Source organism: Hydra vulgaris, chromosome 09, assembly GCF_038396675.1.
Source record: "Hydra vulgaris chromosome 09, alternate assembly HydraT2T_AEP".
Taxonomy (NCBI): Eukaryota; Metazoa; Cnidaria; class Hydrozoa; order Anthoathecata; family Hydridae; genus Hydra; species Hydra vulgaris.
In genome coordinates, this window is record NC_088928.1 from 53,327,501 (window position 1) to 53,340,000 (window position 12,500).

Below are 12,500 nucleotides of genomic sequence, written 5' to 3' on the forward strand. Positions count from 1 at the left end.
ACCTCAAAATCAATTTGCCAGAAAACAGACATCTGTTTACTATTGCTAAACCCATTGTATGTTGCATGAAAAAAAATTAATAGTGGCTGCTAGCAGTCTCGTTGGGATGGGATCAGTTATAAAAAAAAATATGGTAAATTAACATTTTGTTAAAAAAAGCTATATCAAAAACTGAGTTGGGGTAAACAATTCACCTCAACTAAAAAGCTGAAAACTGATTTATGGATTAACTTCAGCTAAAATGTATCTACCGTAACAATTTGAATTACCGTACGAATTTACTACCGTAAGAATTTGAAAGTACTACCGTAAGAATAGGAAACTACTACCGAAAGTAGTAGTACGAAAATACTACAGTAAGTAGTATTTTCGTACGTAGAAGTAAGTAGAAGTACGAAAGTACTACCGTAAGAATTTGAAAAAAGTTATTTCATAAAGTTTAAAAGAAACTTCAATTTAATTTAATTTTATTTCAAAAAATTTTCAATTTCACTATTCAAGTTACTTAAAAATACATTTTGCCTATTTTTCCAGGTAAAATTAATATATATTCTTTTTTTTAAATTGAACTTCTCAATCAATTCTATATTAAAACTTAGACATATTAGAGTTCATTGAAAGAAAACTGGTGCTCTTTGTGTAAATTTTTTTTAGGTGTAAAATCAATTTTATCTAACTGGTCAATTAACTCAGGTGTATAGGGATTAAATTTGCAGTGCTTAACCAAATCTCCACTGTTTTGGTGGTTTCTGAAGGAATGTCTGAAACTTCTCTTTGTCTTCTTTAATGAAGACATCAAAGAAAGATGTTGTCTTTTCAGTTATCCGATCGTCCAACATTTACTGTTTGTTTTACTTTTCAAATTTACATGACATTTACTTAAACTTGAAAGGGTGTTAAAAAGAACTAGCTTTTAACTTTCGAACTCACTTCCAACATTGTTGGGAGTAATTACTACAAAGTAAAAAGTTATAAAAAACAAAGAACATTGTTAAAGAGCAAGGATATGGTTGACAGAAGATTTAAAAAGTTGCAGATTGTATAAGTCGAGAAAACATAAAGATGGGACAGAGTTTCAAAACATTGATGTGAGGGGTAAAAAACTAGATGAGTAAAAGTTTTCAGAGCAAAAAAAGACATCATTAGTAGAATGAAACACCTTTGCTCAATGATGAGTCAAGTAAAAATGAGTTTTGGTTAATGGAACAAAAGACCAAAGCTTGTTTGAGCAACAACCATGATAGTAATTGTAAAGAAGAAAAAAGATGATGAAAAAGAATTGTAAAGAAGAAGAAACAAGAAGTAATTGTAAAGAGAAAGAAATGCAACTTTATGATGATGGTAGAGTGCATTAAACTTGGCAAATTCAGTGCAGATCCAACTAAATTTATAATAAATTTTTAAACCTCTTTTAAAAGGAAAGATTTGGGATTACATCAAGCACAAATAAATGATACAACTGTAGCAGATTCTAGCTTTGATATCAGTTATATATATGTTTTACATGAGAGGTAAGTAGTAATAAGTTTGAAGTATAGTTCAAAATAATGCAAAGTAGAAAAAGCAACATTGAAGTTACACCATACGAAGAAAGTATATGGTGAAAAGCAACATGGGAGACATTTACAAGCCATTCATATGTCAAGAGCAATAGCTCTTCGCTTGCTGCCTGTATTTAACACAAGATGGAATCATTTATTTACAGCAGTCACCAAATAAGCTCAAGAATAAGAAGATCAAAAATTATATTGATTGTTAGAGAGTTATTAGACTCAAACAAGACATTTGCTGATTAAAAAAACAAAGACTTTGCTACTGATAGATTGAAGACTGATTATATGATGTTTAAAAAGACCAGAGTGTTGTCAAGATTTTCAAAAACAAGAACCACAATTGCCTTTTTTCAGCAGGCAGAAAATAACTATGTATTTTATAACTGGGGCTTGCATTGGCTTGTGAAGTTAAGCTTCACAAGCCACTGCAAACCCCAACCTGTAATCTGTTACAGAAGTGAAAAAACATATTGTAAAAAACATTCAGTAGAAATACTCTGTTGAATTCTTTTATATATATATATATATATATATATATATATATATATATATATATATATATATATATATGTTATATATATATATATATATACATATATATATATATATATATATATATATATATATATATATATATATATATATATATATATAAATATATATATATATATATATATAAATATATATATATATATACATATATAAATATAAATATATATATATATATATATATAAATATATATATATATATATATATAAACATATAAATATATATATATATATATATATATATATATATATATATATATATATATATATATATAATATATATAAATATATATATATACACAGTATCGGACAAAACGAGTGCAACCAAATAATGCTAATTTAGTTTCATTATATAAAAGTGCTGAATTTTTTTAATTTAGAAAAATAACTATGTAACTGTTTAGAGACAAAGTTCTTCAAGTTTAATTTATCACAAAATTCATCCTTATTAGTTTTATTCATCACAAAGTTCATCCTTATTACGAACACCTTCACAATTAATTCTGCGGTTGACGATCTCCCACAAGTTCTCGATAGGGTTGAGATCCGAAGATTGAGGCGGCCAATCCATTAACGATAGGTGGCTGTCTTGAAACCACTGCTTGACTACTTTTGCAGTGTGTTTCGGATCGTTGTCTTGCTGAAAAACCCATTTTATTGGCATATTCCATTCAGCATGAGGTAACATAACATTTTTTAGGATATTTTTATACATGAAACGGTCCATTTTTCCATCGTTTCGATGTATTAGACCTGGACCGTTAGCAGAAAAACACCCCCAGACCACTTCATTGACTCCACCATGCTTCACGGTATTATGGCAGTAACGTAAATCGAGGTGTTTTTCAGCCGGTTGACGTACACAGCAAATGTCATCGCTCCCAATGATGTTGAACTTCGATTCATCACTGAACAGGACAGTTCGCCATTTCTGAACATTCCAGTCAATATGAGATGTAGCAAACAGGAGTCTTTTCTTCTGGTTTTTTTGTGAAATCAGTGGTTTCTTTGCAGGGAATCGAGAAAACAATCCGGCTTCAACAGCACGTCGTCTGATTGCTCGGTCCGATACAGGCAGCTATAATTGCTTTTGTATCTCAACTGATGATATCAAGGGATCCTTCTTGACGGATCTGACGATCATAGAATCCTCTATAGAAGTGGTGAAACGCGGTCTTCAACCTTTGTTATCTGCTGCCAACTTCCCCAATACGATATTTGGAGGAGGAAGGTGTGAAGACAAGAATTTTACCGTTAATAAAAGATTACTTGAAGCTACAGTATATATATATATATATATATATATATATATATATATATATATTATATATATATATATATATATATAAATATATATATATATATATATATATGTATATATATATAATATATATATATATATATATATATATATATATAATAGATATATATATACGTTTACATATATATATATATTATTATTTATGTTTTATATATGTGTATGTATTAATATATATATAACTTAACTACATATTCATAAATCTATATATATATATATATATATATATATATATATATATATATATATATATATATATATATATATATATATATATATATATATATATATATATTTATATATATACATATATATATATATATATATATATATAATAGATATATATATACGTTTACATATATATATATATATTATTATTTATGTTTTATATATGTGTATGTATTAATATATATATAACTTAACTACATATTCATAAATCTATATATATATATATATATATATATATATATATATATATATATATATATATATATATATATATATATATATATATATATATATATATATATATATATATAAATATATATATATATATATCAACTTATATATATATATATAAATATATATATATATATACATATGCATACAAATATATATATATATATATATATATATTTAAAAAAAAAAGAGTAACTACAATATAGAGTATATAAATATGTGTGTTTGAGAGAGACAGAGAGGCAGAGAGAGAGAGCTTCCTTAATTGGAACTTTAGCATTTATTTAAAAAAAAAAAAGAATTCATCTATTTTAAATAATCTTATATAAAAAGAATTCGTCTATGCATTTTTTTAAAACCACTTATTTTATATGTTTTGACAGATTTTAAGTTATTCCTCAAAAAATGCATATGTACCATTAATTTATAATTTTTTTGCCTCTTGTTTTTCAATTATCTAATTTTGTGGTCACAAGATATTAATTACACTGGGTAAACTATACTGCAATAGGTTATACCGTTTTTCAAGTTTAATGCGAAGCGATTTAAAATGCAAATAACATTATAAAATTATCTTATATGTTGCTGCAGGCAATATATTGCAATAATATAATAGAATACCCTAATTTTTCCTTCATTGGAACTATATGGTTTTTATTACTTAATCAGTAATAAAATGAAGGGGTTGAAGAAATAGTTTAGACGCAACTTAAAAATACTTAGTAACAACCATAAAACATTAAAACAATACTTGATTTAGTGATTTTTAATCAAAAATCTAAGACTATTATGAAGTAGATGTAATTATACTATATTGCTTCCAGTTTAGGATGTTAAATGCTAGATCTTCTTGACTTAAAATTGGGCTTTAACATTTAGTGCGCATTCTCGAGGCTGTATTTGGAGTGATTTGGTATGTCTGAGGGTTTAACAATTGTAATGAAGCAATTGCTTGGACACAGTGTTACACAGAGCACTGAATACTATCTGAGCTTTGAGTCAAGATACTTCGACAACTTTTAAAATAACTATAGTACCTAAAACTATAAAGCACAAAAAACCATCGTCATCACCAAGTTCTCTATATATACAATATTAATTTTCTTAAATAACTAATAGCACACGTATGAAAACTAATGTAATAATGAAAAAATTATTGAAATAATGTAATAATGACAAAATTGTTGAAATAGAATGGCATAGTAAACTAATTTAGTGCTCAACCTCTAAAGCAGATGAAAAAAAATCTAAGGACAAAAATAAAAAGCAACAACAAAAATACCTTTTTTAAATACTATTCATTTTATCATTAGATATCAGCAGAATTTATTTTGAAATAGTGATTAAAAAAATAGATTTTGTAGATTTACATTTAAAAAAAACTGGTTCTCATTTAAAGCCTTTTAACATAGAAAATAGTGAACCAGTATGCAAGGTAGACTTTTCGAAGGTAGATCCAACTGTTATTTACGGGTCTAAATTTTTTGAATGATGGATTCATTTTTGAAAAAATAATATGTCATATACAAAAAAAACGTTGATGTCAGATATTATGTGTATAAGTTTATATATATATTTCAAAAAAAAGTGTGAAATAAAGATAAACTCTACTTAAGCTAAAGTACTTAAGTGTTTGAAGTTTTCTTTTTATATTGAAAAAATTTTATTAAAGAGTTGTCAAGCGCAAGATAAACATTAATTTATTATGATTTTACAATATGTTTTAGATATATGTTTTATTTTAATATGTAAGCTGTACTCGCATATTTCAATCTGTATATCATGTATTTTCTTATTAAACACTTGCATAACTATCAAATATTAGGGTAAAATTGACATTTCTGACAACTTTACTGCAAAACTGAAATGCTTGCAAAAACAACTAAAAAATTAAAAGTAGGATCATTTAAAATCATTTAGAAAAAATTAGGAATACTTTTATAACTACTTTTATTAACTTTATTTCACATTTAAGGATTGCAAATTATTAAAACTAAATAATGATTCAGTATATTACCAAAATCTTTCTTCAGCACAGAATAATCATTTATTTTTAAAAAATAAGACAAACATTTTTATTTTTGAAAGTACATGTTTTTTCTATATATTAGTCATAATCAGTTTAAAAATATGAATTTTCATGCTCAAAAAAAATTTTTTTAATACTAATTTTACAAAAACCAATTAAAACAGCAACTAAAATTTAAAGAGTTTCCAAAAAACAATAGGAAAGCAATCAATATAAAAAAAAAGAAAAAGAAGATTACTAATAATTTAGACTGCCAGCGTCACTCTGTCATGATTAACTTGTTTGTTCATATTGGGTTTTTTGCCACTCTATATATAGTGTCATCATTATACATATAATAATTACCTTTTTTGATTTTTGAATCTTTTTTAAACTTTCTGGGTTCCGCATAAAGGGTTTATTTTCAATTCTTAATGATATTATTAGTGCTAATCTAACAATATTTTGTATTATACAGTATGTCTAATTTATGTACCAGCATCCAATTACACAAAACCATAAATATAGCAGTAAATTTCATTCTTAACAGTAACCCTAATTCAAAAATTAATAAAACAGATATAACAAAACTATTACACTATGCCACTTCTTGATCACTTTCAGTTCAAAGGACAAATTTATGATTAAACCAATGGACTGGCACGGCGTTCACCACTTGCACTGGGTCTCAAAAATCTTTTTATGGGTGATTTTGAAGAAAAGTGATTAAACTTGTATAATGGAGAGAAACCAAACTTTTATAAGAGATATGTTATTTATAAGATATATATTTTGCTGCATTTCCTTCTGAAACTCGTGCTTTCACTTTTTTTAATAACATTTTTGATTACACAAAGCTTTTTTACAATGGAAAAATTAAAACTTTTTTTTTAGATGTAACTATATTCAAAACTGATAAATCTATTATAACAACAATTTTTTCATAACAAAATTTACTCAGGGCTTTAAATTACACCAAAATTTGGTTTTTGCTCTGGTATTTTTAATTTCTTTAAACATTAACACTAACTATGTATTCAACTTGGCTTCTTGATAAAACATATGTTGCTTATATGTTCAAACCATCTACTAAAATATTACCTGATAGACAAAAAAAACCATTTGTTATATTAAACTTCCTTACAAAGAAAAATTCCAGATATTATTAAACAAAAGCCAAACTCCATTATTAAAAGATACTGCAAATCAAAATCTGTAAAACTAGCTTTTTTAATCATATAAAACATCTCTTTTTTTTTTGTAATAAAAGTCTCTTCCCTATTAAACTCTATTCTTTTGTAGTTTGTCAGGTCAGGTTATCCTGTAACTGGTAATATGTAACCCAGTACTACCTACTTCATTTCCTGCTGCCTTGTAGGATACGTCTTTTTAGGAAAAGGCTAGGAGATGCCAACTTCAAATTAAAACACCCCCTGCCTTAGGGCTCTTTGTTGAGTAAAGGCTAGAGATGGTGTCTTGATAAAAATACTCATCTTGGGCAGACGCTAAATGCATCCAGCTACTGTCTTGTAGAAGGCCTCCTAGGCAAAGACTTGAGAGATAAACAGATTCTATCTGTTAACCAGCCTCGCACTCCTTTTTCATTAGGTTGACACAGATGTATTTTTAATACATTGTTTTTAGTTTATGATGTTGAATGCTGGATCTTCTTGACTCCATGGATCGTTTTTGCTTGCGTCTCTGCTTTTATGACTTGGTAACTCATTCTTTTATCTCCTAATGAGAGTACAGCTCTAAAACACAGGTTTATGGTTCTGAGGCCGGCTGGTATTCAGGTTTATTGAACTCTGTGGTAGCTCTCAGAGAGGCTGATTCCATCAACAGCTGAAGAATATTAAAGTACTAAAATTGCCATGTTGCGCATGGATGGTGTCCCTGTTCTTACTTTTGATGTGCATAGCAAAGGCAACATTTGGGAGCCCTTTGTTATTGCTTAGGGTTTATCAATAGTAATGAGGCCATTACTTGGGCTAATAAACAGTGTTCTGAGTACTATCTATGCTTTGAGTCAAGTTCTTTAACAAATTTAAAAATGACAAAAGTACCAAAAACTAAAAAACACAAAAATTCATCGTCATCATCAAGTTTATTCATGGTTATATTTGTTTCATTATTCGTGGTCTTTGAAGTAACTTTTCTTCTGTTGAGTCTTATCTCTTCTAAAGTTCACCGTACCTACTTGCTCTTAGTAAGAGTAATTTGAGTTCGGTTGTCTCATCGTGATCTTAGAGTTGATGGTTATCTTCCTTTAATTCGTAAGACTTTAATAGTCACATGCTTGGCCTGGGCATTTACATTCATAAGAATTCACCGATTTGTAGAGAAACTTGGTTTGAATACACAGACATCTTTTGTTTAGTACCACTTCACTCTATCACCTTTCTCTTTGTTCTATATCGCTCTCCTTCATCTCAAGACTCCACTCTTTTTGATGTTATTTGTGATCATATTGACCAAGCCCTCTCTCTTTATCCATCAGCCAATATTGCTGTTGTTGGTGACTTAAATGCTCATCACACTGAAAGGCCAAAACGCCAAAGTTCGCTATCTTCAGGTCATAAAATCTCAACACAAAAATTAGGCTCTCGTTACTTCTGAAGAATCTTTAATAGAATCAATAATAAGGACAAATCTGTAATTTCACCTCTCTTGTATGGTTCCGACTTTGTCACTTCACCTAAAGACAAAGATGAATTGTTCGCTAAGAACTTTCATCAATATCAACTCTTGATATCACTAGTTGCGTTCTATCTGGTATAGCCATCAAACAGGTTGATCCATTGCTTGACATTCGTATCACTCAAGCTTCTGTATCTTAATTGATTTCCTGCTTAGACTCTTCTACAGCTTGTGGCTCGGACAACATACCTGTACTAGCCTTGGAGATGTGTTCCCCAGAGCTGTCGTCTATACTTTCAAAACTATTTAACAAGTGCTTATCAGAGTCTTGTTTTCCAGCCTGCTGGAAAGTGGCATCTGTTATCCTTATTTTCAAAAATTCCGGAGAGTGATCTGATTTGCCCAGCTACCATCCCATTAGTCTTCCTCCAACCATAAGCAAGGTTCTTGAATCTTTAATTAACAAACAATTATTTTCTCATCTTGAATCTGATAACTTACTTTCTAATCATCAATATGGATTTCGATTTTCTCGTTCTAAAGCTGATTTGCTAACAGTAATAACCAATAGGTTTTATTGTGCATTAGATAAAGGTGGAGGGGCTAAGGCCATTGCTCTTGACATTTCTAGAAGTTGACATTTCTCTTGACATTTCTAAAAGTTGACATTTCTCATGACATTTTTAAAGTTTAACATTCTAAAGGTTTGACATTCTAAAGTTTAATATTCTAAAAGTTTGACATTCTAAAAGTTGACATTTCTCTTGACATTTCTAAAGTTTGGCATACTTGTCTTCTCCATAAGCTTTATTCTTACAGTATATCTGATAACATCTTTGGGATTATTGAATCCTTCCTTTCCAATTGTATTATAAAAATTGTCCTCGATGGAGAGCACTCTTCATTTTATTCTGTAACTTCAGAGGTTTCTCAAGGTTAAGTCCTTGGCCCTATACTCTTTTTAATTTACATTTAAAATCTTCCAGACATTCTCATATCTCAGGTGGCATTGTTCGCTGATGATACTATCATTTATTATTGTCATGATAAGAAGCCAACACTCTCTGATTGCTTGGAGGGGGCATTTGAGCTTGAAAAGAATCTCTTCTGCTACATCATGGGGCTCACAGGGGCTGGTGAACTTTAATTCAGATAAAACTCAATGTTTTATAGACAATCGTTGTCGCAATATTTTAGATTCCTATATTTATGAACGGTAAGGCGGACCTTCTAATGATGCCCTTCCTCTTTTAGACAAGGTGCATTGTAATTATAGCTGTACCTGCTCTTGCAGTCAACCTCCAACCATTATCACATCATCGTAATGTTGATTCTCTTTCTCTTTTCTACAAATACTATAATAGGCACTAAAATTATTTTTGTGTTACTCGTCATTTAATTAAGTCTCATCCTTTTTCTGTGACTGTTCCTAAGTGCTCCAAAATTATTTATTCGTCTAGTTTTTTTCCTCGAACATCAGTTCTTTGGAACTTGCTTCCTTTATCTTGTTTTCCTGATTCCTATAATTTGCAATCCTTTAAGTCGTATGTCAATCGTTATCTTGCTCTACAATTTTCATTTTTTCTCTTCCCAATTCTAATTAGTGGTTGCTTGCAGCCTTGTTGGAAGCAATGATGTTTATAAAAAAATAAAAAAATAAAGTTTACAAATTTGTTTGTGCAGGATGCAACTATTATTACAATTGCAAGCATCTTGTCATTTTAAAACTATATTACTTGAACACTATAGGAGGGATAAAAACTCCAATATATTTAAACAGCTTTATTCTAATGAAACATGCTTCTTTAAACTTAGTAATGAATGCTTTTTAATTCTAGATGAAGCTGTTACTAAAAGGGAAAGTTTGTATATAGAGTGGGATAATTCAAATATCACTAAACAAGTTAATCAAGATGTAATCAAGTTATTCAATGCAAGAGTGAGGTCTAAATCATTATTTTTCTTTTTCCTTTCTTTTCATTATATTGCAGTGGCTTTCAAAAACATAAGGTCAATTTAATGTTTTTTGAGAACTAATCAATTATCTCTTAAATAATTTTTTAAATAATTGATAATTAAAAAACTTTTTTTAATTTTTGAGTTAACTAATCAAATAGCTTTCTAATAGTATATAACACTAGTTGGTCTTATTAATCTATTCTGAGTAATTTAATGGTAAATTAAAGTAATTGTATGTATTATTATTTGAAAAATGTGTTAAAATTATTAGGTCAGTCAATTTAAACTTAATAACTCATAAATAAAACCTGCAAGAATTACTGAAATTTTGCATTTGTTTTGACCAATACAATTTACAAATAAATAGTAATACAAAAAAGTCAATTTCTAATGAGTATTTCAAGAGATATTTAAATAGTCAGTTCATGACACACCTGAAGTAGAAAAAATGGGAAAAACTTGGTATCACAATAAGTAAAATGGCATAATCAATGACATCACTAAAAGTCAATGAGAAATAGCAATATTACATGTTATTTAATTATGCTATGTTGAAACAATGCTAAAATCAACAGAAAATAGCAAAATTATGTGTATTTTATTATGCTGTGTTCAAGCAATGCTGAAAAATTAAAAACTTTCAAATAATATAAAAGATTCACCAAAAATCGAAATGCCATCAAAACTTAATACTAAGGATCAAAGCTTATTATATCAAAGAATGAGGGAAGATCCTAATTAGTTAAGTTAGCTACAAAGAACTGAGAGCTGAGTTTAGTAATAATGCTGGTTTTGTTAGTATTAGTTATAGCACAGTTAGGTGTCTTAATTAAAAAGGTGTTGAATGCTATGTTGTTGCAAGAAAACCATTTTTAAGGGTAACAGATAGGGAAAGATGTAGGTGGGGTAAAGAAAGACTTCATTGGAAGATTGATCTAAGGTCATTTTAAGTGATGAATCAAATTTTGAGGTAGCTCATTCTAAATCAAGAATTAGCTTTGAAGAATATAAAGAAAGATTTTGCGTACCAAGATTACAAAGCGGTGGTGCCTCATATGTGGTACATGTGGATGCATTTCTTATAAAGAGATAGGATTTTAAAACTTCTCAAGAAAGAATTACTCAGTATAATTACAAAAAGACCTTAGAATATAAACTTTTTACAAATTGCAATATTTTTTTTTGAAGATGTATAAATTTGATTTTCCAACAGGATGGTGCAATGAAACATACTGCCAACTCGGCAAAAGAGTGGTTTCAAAGGCAACATACTAGTCCTTTACCCTGGCCAGCCTGATCACCAAATCTAAACCCTGTTTAAAAAATTTTGTTATGAATGGACAAGAAATTATCAAGAGAGAATATGGAAAACATTACACATTTGAAACTTGTATTGAAAAAGATTGGAATTCTTAAGGAGCTGTGTATACATCTGATTGAATCTATGCCTAAGGTATTCGAACCTGCCTAAAAGCTTGTCAAAGTCTTAGAAAATAATCAGTGAAAGCAAAAAAGCTTCATCAATTTTGGTACCAAAACAAAATATACTTTTTTAATTTAATTTTTTTATAAAGTAATTTAAGTAATTGCTAAATAATCTAGGTGACCTTATATTTTTTAAAGTTACTGTCATTGCTTTAACAAAATAAAATATATTTTAATTGGTTTTTGTAAAAATAGTGTAAAAAAATTGTTATTTGATTTTGTATTTATTGATATGAGCGCAGGGAATTTTGTAATTTTAAACTAATGATGACCAGTATATAGTTAAAACGCATTTTTAAAAACGAAAAAGTTTGTCTTATTTTTTAAAATAAATATTCATTAATAATTATAAAAAATATATATTTTACAATAGAATCCAGATAAGAAATTACCTATTAAAAGATTTCAATTGTTTCATAATATTTACTTTTGTACTTTAAGAGTTCCTTAGTTTTAAAGTGTTAACCATTTTGAAGCTTACACAGTTCGTTTACCATGTTTTATTTTGTTTTCTTGCAAGTTTTTATGT

General features: G+C 28.2%; 1 protein-coding gene across 1 annotated transcript in view; it reads right to left on the minus strand.

The window, feature by feature from the left end:
* Nucleotides 1-12,500, minus strand: part of LOC136084861 (uncharacterized) — a 138,392-nt gene that overhangs the window by 70,148 nt on the left and 55,744 nt on the right. The window lies entirely within an intron of this gene.